This window comes from Erpetoichthys calabaricus, chromosome 15, assembly GCF_900747795.2.
Source record: "Erpetoichthys calabaricus chromosome 15, fErpCal1.3, whole genome shotgun sequence".
NCBI lineage: Eukaryota > Metazoa > Chordata > Cladistia > Polypteriformes > Polypteridae > Erpetoichthys > Erpetoichthys calabaricus.
Genome location: NC_041408.2, coordinates 49,178,843 through 49,202,055, shown reverse-complemented (window position 1 = coordinate 49,202,055; position 23,213 = coordinate 49,178,843).

Genomic DNA, 23,213 nt, shown 5'->3' with positions numbered 1-23,213 from the left:
CTCTAAAGCAGCCGGCAAATCCGTGTTGCAGTATCAGAAATTCTACACATACACTCCAGTACCTGGGAGCTACAAGTTGGACAAACAAAGCCACCCAAACTGTCTGAATTGTAAGCTGACCTGTCACCTCAGTCAGTTGTTTGAAACAAAACTCAGACCCTGTTCAACCCGAAATGCCACTTTAGGTCAAAATGTATTTAGAGTGGAGTGATACACATTTAGTACGTTTACTTGGCTGTTCATTTCCAAAAAAAGTGCTATTTATCTTTACTTTCTTTTCTGCACACCCAGTAACATAACAAGTTAGCTGTGACTACGTGTTTCACCCAACAGTCAGACTAGAAACTAACAAGCATGTGTTGAATTTGGGACAAGAAATGTGACAAGTCACAACTGTGAAAAGCCTGACCATGTAAACGCCGCATAAGGAGCACACAAGAACAGCAACTAGTGTGAGAGAAAATGAAATAGGGGTATGGAGAACCTCCAAAAAATCAAAATCAGGTAGATACAGCTTATGGTATTACAAATCCATCCTGTGAATCCACACCTGGAACCTAACTGAGCAGTCAAGGGGCCTAAGGCAAGAAGAACATCTGGACAGGGTGACCAGCTATGACAGGATGAACATAAACTCGCGCACACACAGGCCAATTCATCTAACACGGAGCGCATGAAGTCCAGTCTCCTTACTGGGGAGGCGACAGCTCTCCACTGCACCAGCATGCCACCCTATACATACATACAAACTGGACACTGAGAGAGAGCCCAGTCCCCTTACTGGAGAGGCACCAGCCCACCGCCGCGCTACGCATCATCTTTATCTTTATATATAATACGCTACCGCGGCTGTTCCTTTGTCTGTCCAGGGTCTGTTTGAGACCTGTAGCTCTCAAACCATTTGACATATTAACCTGAAATTTGGTACACATATACTATGTGACGTCTACTATTTGCTTTTGGGGTGATGATTGACCTCCAAGGTTATTCCACTTTTTATTTTATTTTATTGTAGAATCAACTTTCGGCAGCAGCACATGCTACAGGCGCCAATCTCATCCCTACGACATTCGCCGTCACTTCCCCTACCTCTTCATATCATAAATCATTCTTGAGGCAGACTGAGGACTTAAGTGTCAGCTTAAGTGAAAAAATAAGGAAAACGTATGAAGTAATTGCAACACAAACACTGACTTAATCAGTTTTAACGTGAAAAGATGCTGACGAAAGAAGAGAAGAAGCGGGCCGTTAGGGTGGAGACAAGAAGAGCTGCTCAGGAAACAGCAAGTGCATCAACCTCTGAGCAAATGAATACTAAACGTACAGAGAAAGAAAGAGGATGAAAACTAGGAATAGATAGATAGATAGAGATACTTTATTAATCCCAAGGGGAAATTCACATACTCCAGCAGCAGCATACTGATAAAAAACAATATTAAATTAAAGAGTGATAAAATTGCAGGTATAACAAACAATAACTTTGTATAATGTTAACGTTTACTCCCCTGGGTGGAACTGAAGAGTCGCTTAGTGTGGGAGAGGAACGATCTCCTCAGTCTGTCAGTGGAGCAGGACAGTGACAGCAGTCTGTTGCTGAAGCTGCTCCTCTGTCTGGAGATGATACTGTTCAGTGGATGCAGTGGATTCTACATGATTGACAGGAGCCTGCTCTGAGCCCGTCGCTCTGCCATGGATAATCAAGTCAAGTAAATTCACGCCATTACTGGTATATATATATATATATATATATATATATATATATATATATATATATATATATATATATATATACTGTATATATACTGTATTTACACATAATAACAGGTGACAAAATGCAAACACCTGAACAAAGAGCTCAGTCGTTGTTCCATTAGGCATTTTAGACATCTATGCCACAGCATTGAATGACAAACCCCAAAAACAAAGAAAGCCATCGGCTCGTGAGCAGCCTGGACTTTGCTTTCAGTTTCACAATGTATACCTGGGCCCAGGGACAACTAAACGCAAACGTCCAGAGTGGCTAACAGATACATGATAATATTACTGAAATTGACTCTCGTTAAAGACCTGAATTTGCCTCAAACATGATTATCAAATTAAAATAAACACACACATACACAAAACACGCGTTTTTAGAGCTGGCACGGACTCCCCGTAATCTATGCTGGCGCTCCCGAGTTTTTTCTTTATTTAATTTTTTAGCACATGTATTTATTTTCACGGACACGACAAGTTTCATCTTGAGCATTCTGAGAAGCCAACTGCAGTTCAACCAAAGACCGACTCTGACAAATATTTTGGTTATAAAGAAAGTGGAAATGTTTTTCATACAAATTAATAAATTCCAGCCCATGGGACCTTAGGCAGATGTTAGCAATCCGGCCGTAACTGCTAACAAATAACACACAGAACCTCTCCGACCAACGCCATCAGTTTAGTTACATTTAGTTGGCTTACCAGCTCAGGTACATATAAAGTCTCCGGTAATTCCAAAAGAAATTTCAACCCAACTGGTAACTCCACTGCAGTTTTCATTCAATATTTTCAGAGGTAGCTGCCGTCTGCAAATGATGACAATGCCTTGTGCACTGTTTTTTTTTTTTTTGTTCTTTATTTCACCTTATACAATTTCTTGTATTAGGAATTTGGTAGTTTACACATACCCCTTGGGGTCAGAGTGCAGGGTCAGACATTGTACAGCGCCCCTGGAGCAATTACAGGTTAAGGGCCTTGCTCAAGGGCCCAGCAGAGCAGTGGCCTTTTTGGCAGTGACGGGGATTCGAACCGGCAGCCTTCGGGATACCAGCGCAGATCCTTAGCCTCAGAGCCACCACTCCGCCTAAACACTCCGTGTTTTATACTTGAACCCATTCCTGACACTGCCTCGGAGTTCCGAAGCCTATGACTCATACTGCATTTTTTTTTATTATTTTTTAAAAGTAAAAAAAGCGTTAATTAACCCTACGGTTGCCGTCTTTGACCAGGCCAAACTCTATACCAGTGGTTCTCAATCTGTGAGGCAGGCCCCCCTAGGGGTGCACGAAGTAACAAAAAGGGGAGCGCTAAGATGTGAAAAAAAGAAAACAAGAATCGAAAATATGAAAAATACATCTATTGAAACCTAAACAAATTAACTTAAACTACATTCTGATAGTCATCCGGGAGGGGCTCAGAGTACAGCCGCTGCTCCTCCACATCGAGAGGAGTCAGATGAGGTGGCTCAGGCATCTGATCAGGATGCCTCCTGGACGCCTCCCTGGTGAGGTGTTCCAGGCACATCTAACAGGGAGGAGGCCCAGGGGAAGACCCAGGACACGCTGGAGGGACTATGTCTCTCAGCTGGCCTGGGAACGCCTTGGGATTCTCCCGGAAGAGCTAGAAGAAGTGGCCGGGGAGAGGGAAGTCTGGGCATCTCTGCTCAAGTTGCTGCCCCCGCGACCCGACCTCGGATAAGCGGAAGAGAATGGATGGATGGATGGATACATTCTGATACTAGAAAAATAAATATAGAGTTAAATAAATGTCGATAAAAGTTAAGTAGGTATAATAAAATGTGCATCTATGATATATCATTAATTAAAAAAGAACAAATTGATATTAGTGAGCTCCTTTCAAAAAAACCTTAGGGGGTCGCGATTAAAACTATTATGAAAACTTGGGTCACAAATACTTGAAGGTTGAGAAACGCTGCTCTACACACACTTTTTTTCAACACAATCACCATATTTTATCTCATGACAAAACAAAATTAATAGTGTTGAAATCTTGGTGTTGAGTGTTCAATGTGTCATTCAATATGAATTCATTCCTCACAGTGCAACATCAACTCCGCCAGCCAAGTTCATGTGAAGTGTGACCCGCCTGTTCACCAACCCGAGGTAAACTAACATCTGGGAACCCTGTGCCGGTACTGTAGGGCGTTGCAGCTCGTGGAGACTTGGCAGCGTCATTAGTTCATGGATTATTTTCTGGCTTCGACACTTTGGATGGGTGTACATCTCCTTAATTACTCGTTCCAGAAATTGTAGACTTGCCGAAAAACTTATGCGCTTTATTTCAACGAATTTCAAATCTTCGCGGTGATCCTGTTAGTTGGAGAGTTCAAAATGAGCTGTCTTAAACTTACTCTGTCATAGCGTGCCACTTTGCTGAGTATAACATTTATAATATTATGATGATGTCTGCCCCGTTTGAGTTTCTAACTACAAATGTCTTTTTGCTAAGCTCAATCTTATTTCAGATACTTTCGTGGCTTGCATTAGTAATAGATAGATAGATAGATAGATAGATAGATAGATAGATAGATAGATAGATAGATAGATAGATAGATAGATAGATAGATAGATAGATAGATAGATAGATACTTTATTAATCCCAAGGGGAAATTCACATAGTCCAGCAGCACCTTACTGATACAAAAAAAACAATATTAAATTAAAGATTGATAATAATGCAGGTAAAAAAACAGACAATAACTTTATATAATATTAACGTTTACCCCCCCCAGGTGGAACTGAAGAATCGCATAGTTTGGGGGAGGAACGATTTTCTCAGTCTGTCAGTGGAGCAGGACATTGACAGCAGTCTGTCGCTGAAGCTGCTCCTCTGTCTAGAGATGACACCGTTTAGTGGATGCAGTGGATTTTCCATAATTGATAGGAGCCTGCCGAGTGCCCGTCGCTCTGCCACAGATGTCAAACTGTCTAGCTCCATGCCAACAATATAGCCTGCCTTCCTCACCAGTTTGTCCAGGTGTGCGGCGTCTTTCTTTTTAATGCTGCCTCCCCAGCACACCACCGCGTAGAAGAGGGTGCTCGCCACAACCGTCTGATAGAACATCTGCAGTATCTTATTGCAGATGTTGAAGGACGCCAACCTTCTAAGGAAGTATAGCCGGCTCTGTCCTTTCTTACACAGAGCATCAGTATTGGCAGTCCAGTCTAATTTATCATCCAGCTGCACTCCCAGGTATTTATATGTCTGCACCATCTGCACACAGTCACCTCTGATGATCACGGGGTCCATGAGGGGTCTGGGCCTCCTAAAATCCACCACCAGCTCCTTGGTTTTGCTGGTGTTCAGGTGTAGGTGGTTTGAGTCGCACCATTTAACAAAGTCATTGATTAGGTCCCTATACTCCTCCTCCTGCCCACTCCTGATGCAGCCCACGATAGCAGTGTCATCAGTGAACTTTTGCATGTGGCAGGACTCCGAGTTGTATTGGAAGTCCGATGTATATAGGCTGAACAGGATCGGAGAAAGTACAGTCCCTTGTGGCGCTCCTGTGTTGCTGACCACAATGTCAGACGTGCAGTTCCCAAGACGCACATACTGAGGTCTGTCTTTAAGATAGTCCACGATCCATGCCACCAGGTATGAATCTACTCCCATCTCTGTCAGCTTGTCCCTAAGGAGCAGAGGTTGGATTGTGTTGAAGGCGCTAGAGAAGTCTAGAAACATAATTCTTACAGCACCACTGCCTCTGTCCAAGTGAGAGAGGGATGGATGTAGCATATAGATGATGGTATCCTCCGCTCCCACCTTCTCCTGATATGCAAACTGCAGAGGGTCGAGGGCGTGTTGAACATGTGGCCTCAGGTGGTGAAGCAGCAGCCTCTCCATGGTCTTTATCACATGTGATGTCAGAGCAACAGGCCGGAAGTCATTCAGCTCACTAGGACGTGATACCTTTGGGACTGGGGTGATGCAAGATGTTTTCCAAAGCCTCGGGACTCTCCCCTGTTCCAGGCTCAGGTTGAAGATGCACTGTAGAGGACCCCCCAGCTCCGATGCACAGACATTCAGCAGTCGTGGCGAAACTCCATCTGGACCCGCTGCTTTGCTGGCACAAGGTCTCCTCAGCTCTCTGCTCACTTGCGCTGTTGTAATTATGGGTGAGGATGTCTCTCCTATGCAGGTATCAGCAGAAGGATGTGTGGAGAGTGCAGTACTCCAAGGTGAGAGTGAGAGTGGGTTAGGGTGGTCAAACCTGTTAAAGAAGTTGTTCATTTGGTTTGCTCTCTTCACGTCTCTCTCGATGGTGGTACCCCACTTCGAGCTGCAGCCAGTGATTATCTTCATCCCATCCCACACTTCCTTCATGCTGTTATTCTGCAACTTCTGCTCCAGCTTTCTCCTGTACTGCTCCTTCGAGGCCCTGAGCTGGACTCAGAGTTCCTTCTGCACGCGCTTGAGCTCATGCTGATCACCGTCTTTAAAAGCCCTTTTCTTCTGGTTCAAAAGGCCCTTGATGTCACTTGTAATCCATGGCTTGTTGTTAACATAGCAGCGTACAGTTCTTACTGGAACTACAATGTCTATACAGAAGTTGATGTAGTCAGTAGTGCAGTCAACAACTTCCTCAATGTTCTCACTATGTGATCCCTGCAGGATATCCCAGTCTGTAGTTCCAAAACATTGTCTCAGAGCATTCTCAGCCTCCGGGGTCCACTTCCTGAATGATCGTGTGGTTGCAGGTAGGACCCTCACTTTTGGTTTGTAGTGAGGTTGAAGCAGAACCAGGTTATGATCTGCTTTCCCAAGCGCAGGCAGCGGGGTGGCGCTGTATGCGTCTTTAATGTTTGCATACAGTAAATCAATAGTCTTATTTCCCCGGGTGTTACAGTCCACATACTGGGAGAAGGCAGGTAATGTTTTGTCCAGCGTCACATGGTTAAAGTCTCCAGAGATTAGCACAAGCGCCTCAGGGTGCTGCGTTTGTAACTTAGCAACAGCAGAATGGATGATGTCACTCGCTGTCTCCACGTCCACCCGAGGAGGGTTGTAAACAATACGAACAATGACATGTCCAAACCCTTTGGGCAGGTAATTGGGACGCAAACTTACGGCCAACAGTTCGATGTCCCTGCAGCAAGTGGAGATTTTGACGTTAACATGTCCAGAGTTACACCACCGTGTATTAACATAGAGAGCGAGTCCTCCTCCTTTGTGCTTCCCACAGGTACTTGCATCTCTGTCCATTCTAACTGTGCTAAACCCGGGTAGCTCCACGTTAGCATCTGGGATGGTGTTAGTTAGCCACGTTTCGCAAAAACACAACAAACTGCATTCTCTGTAGGTTCTGACATTTTTCACCAGCGCAGCCAGTTCGTCGATCTTATTTGAGATTGAGTTTAAATGTTTAAATTAATGTTTGGCATTTTCAGCCAGTGAATATATCTTATTATTGTATTTGCTCGAAGTATCTCATTTTGTCACTTAGTTGTACCCCTGAAAAGATGATACTGCCTACAGAAACGGAGCGGTTAGTCGTTCAAAATAACTGGCTTGTTAAACCTTTCTGAGTTCGGCATGGTGGCCATTTTGTGATCGCTCCAACTTGCAAATGCCAGCTGCAATCGGGCAGTGATGAGACTTATGAACATTTCAAGCGTTCAGCCTTGTTGTGATTTCAAATAAGATATTTCATAGAGATGCATCATTGAGGCAGTATGTAGCGACACAACAGAAAGTCTGTTTGACAGTTTTGGGGCAGGGGAACACTTTGTGAGGGTGGCATATGAGAATTAGAACTTCAGTTTTATGATTTGAAAAGGCTGCTGTCATGTATCGCTAATGCAGCGGAATTCGTTAAGCCTGCAGGTAAATAAGTTCAGCGGGTCAAATACGGTACATTGCCTACAATGTCTTGTACTGTTTTTAAAATAACATTTTATGGTCAGCATTCTTAATGATTTCGCATACCTCTGTACAGCGTTACTATGCTTTTTAAAGTACAGTACAAAAGACACAAAAATACTTTTAATTAAAGCATAATGTAGCCTCATTGTCAGAATTATTCACAGAAGGTAAAGTATTCCTTTGTGATTCAGTCGATTTAAAATTGCTAAGAACTGCTGAGCACACTGGTAGCTTTTTAAACTGGAAGGACTGATTTTCATGTTAACAGAAATTCAACATCAGCAGTAACACCGAAGTGCACATTATGGACGACACTGGGGCCGAAGTCGATAAAGATAATCGTCAGTGAAGTGTTAGATGAGAAGTCGGTCAAAATTAAAACAAGTCCTGTCACTGCATTAGTAAAGTCCTTTTGACTCTGATTTGTCAAACGGTGTTTTAATCTCTAAAAGTGCTTTGCGTTACTTAATACTGCTGGTGCAAGAAGAAATCCATGCTCTCTTCACAACTGTAATTCCAGCACATTATTATTAGTTTTTTTAAAATAATTTCAGACATTTAAAAGAGATTTAAATTAAATATTAATCAGTAAGACTGAGTGACTACATGATTTGATATTCTAACTCTGCAGATAATAATCCATTGTGGCTTATCCCTCACTCATTACTGTGGTTGTACACCAAAGTTCTGTACTTTGACATGACTACAAACTGGGAAAGTGTTAGACAGTGGAGATGTTTAAATTACCTAGGCATTAAGAATAAAAGTGATTAGAACAATTTGGTTTGTTTAAAATAAATTAACTTTGTATGGAAATTAAATATTATTCATTAAAGATGTAAAAAAAAAGTAGTAAAGAGAATATGCGTAGGCAAACATAGATTTCTTAAATTGAATCTACTGCTGCAGTTTGTAAATCGACATCCCTAAATGAGGCAAACAAACCCTGTGTCCCCTGGCCTATACGTAATTACTGCCAAGCACAAACCTGATTCATTTTTACTATTTTGATATTTATGTAGCACAAGTCCGGCATTTAAAACAAATGCTCCTGCTCTTATAGAGTCATAACTTTTATTACAAACAAGTAACTAGATACTACAGAACTTGTCAAGGCTTGAACGAATACAAATGAACTTCATAAAATACATGAAAACTCCACAACCCAACAAAACACTAGTGAAATAATGAATAAAAAACATCTCTAAACAAACAGTGCGACAATAACACAAAACAAGTCAATCTAACAATATATTGTGAAAAGAGTAAAGACAAAACGTGACAAGCCCCCTTGTATCATAAAACCAAACAGTTAAGGCAAGGATTTCACTTCCTTACTGCGAAGACCCAGTTCAACGTTACTCTCCTCGCACACCTGCCTTGAGACTGCTAGGCCAATTTATACAGGTGCACAGGTGACTAAACTCTTAAAGAGACACTCACACTATTCAGGCCATCCATCTTTATTAATCCTACATTTAGATACAAACCTCCCCCATTTGAAGGCAAGTGAACAACTTAACATTATACTGTCAGGAGTGGTGGCTTAATGGTAAAAATGAAATTTACAGGTTAGTTAGTAAAATGTTTTATTTCTCTGCTTTCTCTTCTACTGACATGATGCCCTTTTCTTCTTTAACAATCCCCTGTGCAGTCATCGTCACGTACAGACACAAGATCCATCTCCTCTGACAGTGAGGGTGCACTTCAGACACATGAAGTAGCACAAATTGAGAATGATTCGACTTCTGCTAAAGGGCTATTTGCAATTAAACATAATTGAGTTGCACATTAACATATCTGTGGTAATGTAGTTTGGGAAGTAGTTGAATAAGCAGTATGTAACAATGCAAAGACTAAGTAACCGTATACTGTATTAAGAAAAAAATAGAAAACAAACATCTGTTTTCTATTTGAGTTCTGCAGTTTCATTACATTTGGTGAATTTATTTCACAGCTTCTCAAAAACACCCTACAACAGAACCTAGGTGGTGACAAGATATTACAAAAATACAGAGTGAGTGGCACAATTACAAACAAAACATGGTGACAACTGGTTAATAATTTAATTTCAGCTATGACTGAAAAGCATGAGTATGTGTAAACAGTATTCAATTTTACTTTTCTAAATTAATTACACTTCTTCATTTGCTTTTAATAAGGAATTTAATACACTTTTCACAAATGCTGTCCCTATGTATTTTACTACTTAAAGACTTTTGTATTAAGGAATTATGTACTCACATTCTGTTTAATTTTCTGTTAACTTTATTTTAAAGTCGTATCTTTTAACATTTTCTTTCTTCAATCTGTGTCAGATTTTAAAATACTTTTTTGTATTTTCTATCAAAGAATATTTCTCCAAAGGATATAAGAGTGCAGTGTGCATTAAGTATCATAACACTGTTCCCTTCAGTGAAAGACCCCAATTCAACAAAAGGCTGTGTAAGTCTGTCTGGCAGTGTATCTGTGTATCTGTCTACCCGTTTGGAGAGCATCTGTATGTTTAATCACACTATTTGTATCATTGCACAGTTTCAAAGAGTTGTCAGACAATTTATACAGTAGGTGCCTCAATGTTATTTTTTGAAGTTAGTGGGATGAAAAATGGACAAACAGTATGGTCCAAAACATTAGCTTAAATTCACAGATAGTTATATGTTTGCCTAATTTTTGCTTTCACTTTTTAAACATATTGTGTTCGTCATTTATTGTAAGACAGCTTACTGTACTTCATATAACAATAAACATGTAGAAGTTTGAAGGGAGTTATTTCACTAAATTAAGAAATCCAGAAAAGGTTTTCACAACGTATTGACTTAAACAGTTTAGGGAGTGAGAAGATTGAGTTGTTTTTAATTTTATGCCGTTTTCCTTTTTTGTTTTCAGGAGCACTTTAGTGAGGAAGAAAGTAGCATGGAGCTTAAAAGCAACTCCGCACAAAATATTCTGTAGGAGCAATGACAGCCACGGAAGAAGTTGAGAAAGGAGGTGGCCAGGCACTAAACAATCATTTAACTTGCTTGAGGATCGGCTAGAAGGTGACAGCTGTAGAGAGGCTATTGCCTCAATGAAACATGCAACAGTCCAGCCCCAGGTCATCTCAAAGATGAGATCAGCCTTCAAGTACAGGCAGCAATTAATTCAGGATGTAGAGAAGTCAACTATGGAACTTGAAGTGTGTCCGTGGTTTCTGGATGTGAAAGGCCTGGTAAGTTTATCAATCTAACACGTACCCTTTGAGACATTTTACACTTTAATATTTGACCCCACTTTTTTGTACTTTACTGTATATATCTTTATGTTAAGGTTGTCACTATGTATATTTAATATTTCTTAGTGATGCATGATTGAATATAATCTTGTCATTGCCTTCAAACTGCAGTCCAAAATTATGTCTAGCACTTATTTTTCCAATACTGTGAGGTTCTTCAAGACTTGCTTTTTGGAATGGAGACTTCATCCAAGCTTCTTGACACGTGGGTCACATTCTTCAAGACCAAACTCATCAGAAAGTCAACAACATTACTCAGACTTATTGCTGAGCTCACTTATCTAGTCTGGCGAGAATATTCATGATCCGAGGTAAATATGACAAAGCTATGTCTAAAATGTTACAGTTTATATTATTCACTTGCCTTGAGTTATTCCTGTCTGTATTGGTGTACTTCAAAAATTGTCTGAAAATGCATAAACTTATTTCATGAGCTGGATAGTTCAAATCTGGGCAGCCACTTAGTAAAATCTTTTTCTGAAGCTCAACATGTATGTTTTTAAATGTGTGGTTTTTGTTTGTTCCCCCCTCCGCAATGTGTAATAGTGACGTGGCATCAATCCTGCTGCTTCGTACAGTATATCTGTGTCCACCTCCACCAAACAGAGGGCTGTAAAGAAAAGTGTCCATGTGTGACACCCCGTGTAGTGGAAATAAAACACCAGCCTACACTCTGGATGTCTAGTAAATGGGACCGAGCGTGACCAGGATGATAATGGAAGACAGGGAGACACAGACACAAAAAAGGTTGGGTTTTTAAAAAATAAAGTGAAGTTTTATTTACAGGTGCACTCAACAAAAATAATGTCCTGCGGAATTTATATATTAAAACACAGGTCAATACCGCAAAAGACACACAAAAACAGTAAATAAATGATGTTCAAAAATAGTGACTATATACAAAAATAAACAGTGCACCAAAACCCATTACCCAAATAAATACCTCCACCAAAAAGTATTCCAGAGATATTTTCAAGAACAGATATTTACAAAAAAAACAAAAACAAAGCACAAGCCGTAATGTTTGGTAAATCCAAGTTGTTCTACTGAGTACCTTTCTCCAGAAAGTTCTAATCAGAAAGGGACCAACCTCTAGGGGCCACGAGTCCTTTTTATATTCGGCGCCCCTGTGCCGACCAATTAAGCTGTTCTAAGTCATCCCTATAACCGATGACGAGAACTCGTCGGCGCGAAGTGGCGTCTCTTGCCCTGCAAAAACACTATAATAGTTCAAGCAGCCGGCGCGCTCGCGCATAGCTGTGCCGGCTTTTGAGACGCAACTGCGCTTCTGCTTTAAGTTACCGTAAGCAATTTTAAATTTACACGTCCTTCCCCAGAGCTACTGCCCAGACAACTACACACATGGGATCCCTTTTCTAAATCGCGGTAAACTAATATTACGACGCTTCACACTATCTTTTACTCCTTTAGTGTTATAGTGTCGCGGGAGGCACACGCAAGAGTGGAAGACTGTCAATGCCATCCCGGCCGGTTAATGGCAAGGCTGTCTCTCCATACTACACGAGACCTACCGTGACACTCTCCAAAAGGCGCTAATAAGGTCAGTGAAGATGTCCATCTGCATTCTATACAAAAGGAAAAAGGCAAGTTTCCTTTCTTTATACTTTGATTTTTTTTCTCAAACAAATGTCTCTCAACACTGCAGAGGACACTTGTCAAATTTTATTTAATTACAGGTAATGCCAGTAAGGCACATTACCACACCATGAAGCTGTTAACCATGTTGTCAAATTTCACAAGGTCAGCATCTAAGAAGGTGTTCTCGAGAAGTGTACTTAAGAGTTTAAATGTACAGTATGTGTTGCTAACCCTGAATTGTTTTATTGTTTATTTATTTATTTTCATACATGCCATAGCCTTGAAGAGCACATCAATCAGACTGAGGAGTGACAGTCCTTCCTTCTGGCAGCTGGAACTGCAAAGAACAGCATCCATGACTTCTACATTGTACTGGATGGTCAGCTCTTTCCTTCTCAGGTGAGGTATTCCCTGTCAGTTTTTGATGAACTTTTTAAAATACATTGTTTGGCGTCTCTTATGATGAGTCATTTGACAAAGCACTATAGTATATAGACCACCATATAGAAGGAGAGGTGGTAGAAGAAAGAGAAAAGGAGAAGAAAAGAATGAAAAAAGAAAGGAAGGAAAAGGGACTGAACTTTATTGTGAAGGATAGTGGTGTTGTTGCTGATTTGTGCACTGTGCTAAAAGAAAGCAAAAAAAGAAAAGAAAAGCATGGGCCTTTGGGACTTGTGTTTCAGCGTCTGCCTGTGTCGGGGCTGATCTTCCACAGTGTGGTGAGAGATTTTGTTCTTTTTCATACTTTCTGAAAGCATCTTTTAAAAATTGCATGTTCGTTGTGACCCGCCACTTCTAAATGAAAATTCCTTTCCTCCAATTTGCAGACCAGAGCCCCCAGCTGATATTTCTCTGCCCGAGTGGCCTTTAGATAGTTCACAAACATCAAATACAGTTGTTTAGACCAAAGTTAGCACCCAAGCAAATGTGTGCATCAACAACTGCAAAACGTCTTGGATGTGGTGTTCCCACTAATGTCATAAAATCAGCTGTTGAAAATTTAAAGGAATTTGTTCATGACTTGCATGCAGATATAAAGGAAGAAGTGTTAAGTCTGCTTCCAGCTGATCGTGGGTTAAGATCCAAGGTACAGGAATACTTTGATAATCGTGAAAACCCTTTTTCAGATTTTAGCACAGAGAGCAAGTGGAATAAATATCAGTGACAAGGGGGTTATGGTGGAACCTGTTGAGGTACCTTTAGGTGTGAGGTACGACTCGAGAAGGGATTAGAGTTGAGGTGCTTATGAAGTTCCTGTGACTGACTGTTCGAAACTCTAAAATTCATATTTTCTAATCCACAAGTTCTTGGAATGTACTGTGAAGCCCTGTTAAGAAACCAGTGTATTTAAAGGTTTTTGTGATGGCAGTTACTTTAGAAATCACTCCATTTCTCCAAAGAAAAATCGGCTCTTCAAACCCAACTATTTTATGATGAGTTTGAAACGGCAAATCCTTTAGGCTCAAAACAAGGTATCCACAAGATTGGAAGTACAGTATTTACTTTGTTTTAAGAAACCTGTAAGAGCCAATCTTTGAAAGTTAATTGCTTAATTTGAATAGCATATCATTTTCTTTCTTAGCTATAGATTATGGTATAACCTTTTACCCCCTGTAAGTTAACATGAGGTAGACCTAAACTTTAAATATAAATGTCTGCCAGTTTCCTGTTGATCTTTTTCTGGTTGCTTGTTGCATTCAAACATATTAAATTTGAAGAAAAACAGAGGTGTTGTAAAAGTTTGGAGTGGAACTGTAACTTTCTATTGTTTTATCTGATTTATCCAGCTTGAACCCTGTGCCACAGTTCTGCCGCAAGACCACCGGTGAACTGACCCTCAAGGTCTCTGCCAAGGCGATCCGGGTCACAAAGGCATACCACCTGACCGACTCCGTGCCGTTCAGGGTGAAGTCGGCCGAAATGGTCAGGGAGCAGACCAGGAATTGCATGCGGGCATACAGATGGTAACCCCGGGGACTCCAAGATGGTGCGCAGCACCAGGGAGCTCCAGTTTGGACGGTACCGGGGGTCACACTTTTAAATAGTTGCTGACCCATGACCTCAGCTATGCTGTCATGGTGTTGGCAACCTACCAGAGGGAGCGTGAAGATGCCCAGGTGTTGGATAGCCCACTGGCGAGCAATAAGAACACCCTGGAGGCCTACACCCGGCTCTTTCCTGAGGTGAAGACAGGCATCCATCATTGACGGACGTGGGCAAGAGGCTTGTCACCTGCGGCGAACACGTGCACCTGACATTTGAGACCCTTTACAATTCAGAAGATCAGGAGATCAAGAGGTGAGGGGCTTTTGGGTGGCTTCGGAGGGGAAGGGCACAGCAAAGTAGTGGGACCCCACTACCATTTGTTCACCTGTTACTCTTGTCTCTTTTGTACCCCAACAGTTACATCAAGTGGCTCCAATACCAGACAGCCAAAGCTGGGACCAAGATGCATGCACTCCAGCTCTATGTGCAGCGGAGAGACAAGGTGAAGGCAGCAGCAACCTCCTCCTCCTCCTCCTTTCTTCCCAAAACCACCACCAAGACCACCACTGCTGCCCCCACTTCCTCTCTCTCTGCACCAGCCTCTGTCGTCGAGATTCCTGACAACGTGCTGCTGTCGGCCATGGAAAGTGGTGGTGGCTTCTTGACATTTTCTATTTAACCTGTTATTTGTTTGAATTTCCAAATAAACTTCTCCAGCCTCTGCCTCCCGGTCTGCGACCAGCGGAGGAGGGCCCGCGCCATCCCAGCACTCCCAACTGACGGCTGATCCGGCAAAGCAGCCAGGAGAGAGGTGAGTTAAAAGGATGTGCTTATTCAAATGCCATTGCCGGGAAAGCAATAGGCCCTGTCTGATTCTTTTTGTTTCTTTTTCTCTTGCTCACACCGTCTGTCTGTCTGTCTGTCTGTCTGTCTGTCTGTCTGTCTGTCTGTCTGTCTGTCTCACACACAGCTGCTTTTTCCTGAGGGCTGGAGGACCTCTCTACCAAAAGAACAGCAGGTGTAGGTAAGCCTAGTCCTTTTCACCAGGGGCATGGATTGTCGGGAGCCGGATTCTACAGGACTGTCTGGAGGTTCCTGGACACAGATGGATGGTACTACATGACCATGGAGTACCTAGAGTGTCGGCGCTGTAGCAATAAGGTGGCGGGCTGGTCGCAGGATGTCCTGGATCAGCTGGACCCTGCCCACTGGGATGAGTTTCTAGCCATCCTGACTTACCAGTCAGACGGGGTCTCCGATGGTGGGGGTAACTCTCCACGGGTAGGCATGCACACACAGACAAGTCCTGACGTCTCCGTCCTCTCTAACACAGGTTATCCTGCGACAAGAAGCTCATCGGGCAGATGCGTGAGTGCACGCTGGGCAATGGAGCCAACTGGCTGTGCAGATATCTGCTCGAGGAGCACGCCAGGTCCTGGATATCACGGTCTACAAAGTACCTATTGACGTGCGCTAGGTTCTTGGCACAGGGTGCCCATCTATCTACATTTCCCACTCCACCACCATAGACAACCCCGGTGCCCGGCGCAAAGTGGTTGCTGTCCGTCTATGCCAGGGAGGTAGCTTTGCAGCTAGAGGAGACCAAGGCCCAAGAAGTTGAGCAAGACCGCCATCCCCTCCTTCCTTCCTTCCTTTGAGCTTACTGTCACTCATCGTTCAGGATGACCAAAAAACTCACCATACCGCCGCTGCTACAGAGGCCTAGGTGACCAACATGGGGAACGAGCATGGCCAGATCCTGATGAGCGTCCTCACTGCCACAGAGTTCGCTGGCCTGCACCCCATGGCCACCGGGCTGATGCAGCCGTACTGTGATGCCAGTGTGCCCCCATCTCTGGTCCTGTATGTGGACTGAGACTGCTGTTCCCATGGGGGGCTATCTAAGGTGTTCCACTTGTTCCACCAGTGGGATCAGCTAGTGGTGTGGCTCGACGTGTGGCACCTGTTGTGACTCTTTGCAGTGGGTGTCACCATGGAGAACCACCCTCTGTATAGCCTGTTCATGGCATGTCTATCCTTGTGCATTTTTCAGTGGGACCAGGGATACGTCACCCGACTGTGACAGGCCATGACTGGCGAGGCGGGGATGGGTCCCCAGGACTTCAGCATTGGAAACAACTCCTTTAAGGAGCTGGACCGCCGCTGCACGTGCGGGGCGGAGGAGACCGGCTGGCTCATTAATGAGATACTGGTGGCCTTCAGAGATGCCAATGACACCATGGGATCCAGGACATCTGGAAGACGCAGGGGTGCCACCTCCACTGCATCAAGGACCCAGCCGGCATGCACCTGTATATGCAGACCGGGCAGCTGGTCAAAGGGGGACCACTCTGCCAGTGCTCATGTTTACGCGGGGTTCATCTTCGTTGGAGTCGTTCCAACTTCATCTGGACTGTTTCATAATTGGTAAGTGCCCGGAAACCTGATCTTTGTGACCTGTGTTTTGTGAGGGAGTGGGTGGCATTGTATTTTTGTCTTTGTCTCACCCTTTCTTTCAGTCTGCTTTGGAATCTTTGCCTGGGAGAGACCTTGCTGATGTAGTATCACTACCTTGTGTCTTTCTGATGACCTGTGACATGAAACTGTCTTCCACAACCTCACATTGGTAGCAGAGGTTGGCTGTTCCTCCTCCAGTTCTAAGCCTCCTACACAGATGTTTCTGTTTCAGTTAACAACCCATGTAGGAAAATGATGATCATTAGCATCTGTTTGGTGTAAGTGCTTAATCAGCCACCTGACTATAATCCTACCAAATCCCGGACTTTGAGCGAGTGTACCAATAAGAACTGAAGCTGCTTGGAAGTCACACCAAATATTCATTAGGTTTAGATTTTTCTTCTGTTAGCTAACTTTTGCATTTTGTAAATTGATATGAATAAACAATGAGAATTTATATTTGTCAAAGGATTCTTACTTTTGCACAGTACTTTATATTTGTATGTGTGTGTGTTTTTGTCAACTTGTTACTAGGATTTGCCCATTCTTGTCCTTCAACACGCCCTGGTACTCTTAGAGCTGGCTAGTTCTTTACAAATTTTATTTTTACTTCCAATTTATTTATATATATACTGTTACAGGAACGACAAAGAGACATTGGAAAGGTTTGGGGCAGCCACCTGTATAAAATTTCCCAGCTGCAAAATCTATCAAAAAGAACAGATATGTTCACATGACTGAGTCCAAAACAGAACTGACTGTTGTCTTAAGATGGTGGCTTTTAAATGCACACAGAGGATGTGATGTCATCAGTGATGTCGTTGGTTGCCCCAGAACCTGGTGGGATTTCCCGAGAATGGTCTGCAAGGAATTGAGAGAGAGAATCAGTGCACTTCGCCACCCCCTGGTCCCTTCGTGGAATTACATCTATTCAGGCCCTTTAGTTATCGCCTAATCATGAGTGTGTGACAATATATACCAGTAACAGCGCACTGCTATAACGTACAGTGAATCCACTTGACTTGAGCATTCCTAGTTTTCATCCTCTTTCTCTCTCTGTACGTTGTACGTTTGGCATTCGTTTGCTCAGAGGTTGATGCACTTGCTGCTTCCTGAGAAGCTTTTCTTGTCTCCACCCTAGCGGCCCACTTCTTCTCTTCTTTCGTCAGCATCTTTTCACGTTCAGACTGATTAAGTCAGTGTTTGTGTTGCAATTACGTAGTACGTTTTCTTTAATTTTTCACTTAAGTTTTCAATCTGCCTCAAGAATGATTTAAGATATGAAGAGGTAGAGGAAGTGACAGCGAAGGTGGTAGGGATGAGAACGGTGCCCGTATGCATGCGCCACACGGCCACCGTGCTGCCCACTGCAGAGAGTTGATTCTACAATAAAATAAAAATAAAAAGAGTAATAAAAATCAACACCCCGAAGCGGAGAGTAGAGGTTCACATAGTATATGTGTACCAAATTTTAGGTCAATGGATCAAATGAGCTACAGGTGATTTAAAATCCTGGACAGCCATGGTAGTGTATTATATAAGAAGATATTTTTTGATTGTCCATTTTGCTTGCTGTGAAGCTCTTTGAGCACATTCCCCGTGTATGAAATGTGCTATAGAAATAGTGTAAATGTTGTTGTATTCAGTACTGTGGCTGCCCTCCATAGAAGTGGGCGTCTGCCAAGGGAACTCAAAATGCACAAAACACTCATTGAGGTAAAAAAGAACCCTGGACTAAGAGCTGAAGGCCTCAAGGGATCACTGGAGGAGGTGAACAGCTCTGTTCAGGGGTCCACCACAAACAAATCACTGAACAGGCACACAGTCCATTGCAGGAGCCTACAGAGGAAGCTGCTGCTCCAAAAAACATCACTGCCAACCCGAATGTTGCACACATGAAGCATATCCAAGACACTTCACAGGTCTAGTACCACCATTTTAACATGTCTGACATGTCAGATGTTCTTACACTTGGGCTGCGCATTGAGCTGCAGACCTTACAATGATTATAGAGCACCTTTTATGCTGCAATCCCTTCAGATTCCTTTTAAAGCTACGGCACCACAGCGGTTTGCAGGAGTGCTGATTTCCTTATATAGCACTTTTTAACACTCTTGTGCACACACAGATTTCAGAAAAGAGTGTTAGGTTATACAGATCAATATCCATTTGAACGAATTCCGTTTTAACAAAATCCTCGATTTAATACATTTTTTTTTTGGTCCCGGCCAGTTTACTATAAAGAACTGGTCTTCCCCAAACTTTATTACAGCAAAGTCCATTTAATCTGCAAAATCTGTTACAACAAAGCCACTTTTAATGAAAAAAGCAGCAAAACACATGCATTTCTTTTGGCCTTGGCACATAAATCGAGAAGGGTCTAGTGGCAGACCTTCTGTTGAACATGCAATTGCATTGCACGTTAATGTCACATGGATTATTCGAGACATGATATGAGTCAGATAGCTCCCCCTCCCCTACCCTAATTGTAACCGTGGTGTAAGGGGGCGCATCACGTGACATCAGTGAGGTATAATACAAGGCGATGACTTCCTCAACAGTGTGGGCATGATCGGGCCCATATCCCAGGTCATTACGCTGTATTTTATTTCTGAGTTCCTCGAGGCCCAGTGTGACCTCACTCAGAGCATCGACCAGATGGAGGATTCATTTTTAGCTGTGCTGCATGCTAAGAATCCATTGTATTGATGATACTTGTCCAGGATCCTTCAGTTGCAGATGCGCGGATGTCACTATTGAAGGATGCTTACCTGAACTTCAAAGATGTTGTGTCTGCCACCAGCACCCATATTCCTGTCTGCAGTCAGCTGACCAGCACTGATATTGTGCAGAGTGTTTCTCGGACCCTTAAAGTGTTGTCGAGCTAAAACCGACCTTTTCTGAGGCCGTGTCTGCTTGTTAAATAGTGAACACGTTCTTGTTATGTCCTCCTGCCCCTGACTCTGACGTTTACCATTTAATGAAACAAGTTGAGGACCTTTTGTTGATATCTGTTCTGTGCAGGCCAAACTCATCGATTTTTGCCAATAAATTAACATTTTTTTCTCCCGAAACACAGCAATCTTTATTCTATTTCCATTATAATGACATCCCCCATTATAACATTTTATTTTCAGTCCGGAGCACACCACTCTGATGGAATTGGAGTTGAAGTCGTGGAGGTCATAATACACGAGCTAGGTCTCACCTTGTTCACGAGTGAGGGAAGAATGGAGCGTGAGATCGACGGGCGGATCGGTGCGGCATCCGCAGTGATGCGGCTCTGCATCGGTCTGTTGTGGTGAAAAAGGAGCTGAGCCGCAAGGCAAAGCTCTCAATTTACCAGTCGATCTATGTTCCTATTCTCACCTATGGTCATGAGCTATGGGTAGTGACGAGAACAAGATCGCGAATACAAGCGGCTGAAATGAGTTTCCTCCGCAGGGTGTCTGGGCTTTCCCTTAAAGATAGGGTGAGAAGCTCAGTCATCCGGGAGGGGCTCAGAGTAGAGCCGCTGCTCCTCCGCATCGAGAGGAGTCAGATGAGGTGGCTCGGGCATCTGATCAGGATGCCTCCTGGACGCCTCCCTGGTGAGGTGTTCCGGGCACATCTAACCGGGAGGAGGCCCCGGGGAAGACCCAGGACACGCTGGAGGGACTATGTCTCTTGGCTGGCCTGGGAACGCCTTGGAATTTTCCCGGAAGAGCTAGAAGAAGTGGCCGGGGAGAGGGAAGTCTGGGCATCTCTGCTCAAGCTGCTGCCCCCACGACCCGACTTCGGATAAGCGGAAGAGGATGGATGGATGGATGGGTCTCACCTGGAGAACTGAGTTCAGTTTGGGCCACTATATTACAGAACACACGGAGCAGCTAGGAGGACTCCCAGACATAGCAAAAGCATGTATGAGGCCTCCAGAAGACTAGCCAGGACCACCACTTACCTGTCCAGAAGAGACCCAACTAATCTCAGCCAGGCCCCAAATACTACCTGCTGAACTCCAAACACAGGGAGCTGGCCCGAAAAGTTCAAAATACATGGAAGATCTCAAATTGGAGATAAAGACCATCAAACTCTGGCTTGTGTGCAGCGAAGGCCTCACAAGAGTCTTTGTAACTAAAGATTCATTAAGAAAAAATAAAAAAAGGATTAGTTTAAAAAGGCAATCCAGAGACCCACTATGTGTGTTGGGGTACAAGGAATCCCAAATCAGAAGTAAAAATCCAAATCCCAGAAGAATAACAATGAGAAATGCAAAACTAACACAAATTCCAGAACAACCTTCTTGTTCACAGCAGGGAGTGTCTGGCGGAATAGGAAGGCGGAGGGTGGGGCCAGCAATAGTGATGTTATAGTGACCCCGCCTCCTATGGCTCCTCCCACAAAGTACACAAAATGGTCACATATTTAAACTTCAAGAGCATAATTACTACATAGACCAGCATAGCAGAGAAAATTACAGAAACAACAATAAAACGTCAAATACCTGAGAATTCAGACCGATACGTCACAGCAGGACAAAGAACACTGAGCTACGGTATGAGGACAGACTGAGGGTGATAAACAGCTGACACGACTCAAGTGTTTGACATGATGAAAGGACTAAGTGAAGGAGATCCCAGTCGTTCCATTAAAATGAACTCTGCAGCAGGAATATGGGGACAACACTGGAGACTCGTTAAGGGCCGATTTGGCAGACATGTCAGAAAGTTTTTCTTCACACGCATAGAATAAATGACCAAGACGTGTGGTGGAGATCAGGACTTTAGGACCTTCAAATCTTGACTCAATATTATTTTGGACAATCTAGTGATGAACAGGAAGGACGAGCTGGTTAGGATGAGTGTTCTTTAAAAGCACAACACAATACTGCAGCTCTTCTAGGCATGGTGACCTCTGGTGGGCTCCACGCTGCTGGAGCCTGAACAGACGAGACCGGCCTAACTGCAGCCCACAATGAAAGTGACATGAGTCACAGCGTGCCTCCTACATTAGTCTCTGCATTATCTTGATGCCAGTTGTTATTATTTGATTCACATTACTCTACCACAACCCAGATCTTCACCATAGTGTAACCAGGCCTAAGCCTTACAGCTTCCTCAATGGAGCGTAGCTCTGGAGGTCTGCACCCTGGGTCATCGCTAGGTTTAGCACATACCTACCATACCACATTTCACTACCCAAACACATGGGGTTGGGGGTCCCCATTTCAGCTCCGTGCCTGTTACCCATGCATATTAGAGAATACAACGGCAGGAAGGGGGTCTGCCGTCTTGAAGATCGGGGCTGGAAGCTGGAGATCATAAGACAGGATGAGGGAGATGCTCACACGGATCAGGAGCTGGACGTCTGAGATCAGGCGCTACAGCTCTGGTCGACCCCTAGGAGTTAGAACCTAGACTTTATGGACACACGATGGGCATCACATGACTCATGTCCTCAGTATTGCAAGCTGCAGTTTCACTCTGCTGGAACAGACAGACTTGGGCTTTACAGTTCAAAGTCTTATCCACTATAAAATTCTAAGGTTCCCATCATTTGCGTTGGCAGTACTTACAAGTTCTGGAATCATCAGGACAGCCGACATGGACTCCATTACCTGGCACCCTAAGGAGAAACCACTGACAGCCTTGGACATCTTCACCATGGTGTCACTTTTAAAGTGATGGAGCTGGAATTAAAGAGATAGGAGCAACTTGCTGGTAAGTAAGAATACAAAAGAGCAAATGGAGGTCATGTGATCAGACAAGCTGGAAAATGAAATAATTCAACGCGTAAGGGAGGGACGTGTCAATAAAAGTGACGACGTATGCACGATACACAGTGGCACACAGAGTACACAAGTTACTCCCACCGTCGCCAGACCTGTAAGAGGCACCTGCGAGTCAAATAAAAGTTCAACCAAAAACACCAATGGTCCACTCTAACTTGTCACATTCAAAGGAGCACCTATACACCTGCTTGTCCAGTTTGCAGATGGTCCACCTGCTGTGAAAAACATCCCGAGTGGTTACAGTGCCAAAGAAAGGGCATTCCAGTGGTCTCAATGACTTCAGACCAGTTGCTCTTACTTCATACGTCTTGAAGACCTTAGAGAGGCTGGTCCTCAAACAGCTCGGACCCCTGGTGTCAGGACATCTGGCTCCTCTGCAGTTTGCCTGCCTGGCAGATGGAGGTGTGTTGGATGCCCTCATCTCCATGCTCCACAGAGAATTCTCCCGGTTGGACAAAGCCGGCAGCAGAGTCAAGATTGTGTTCT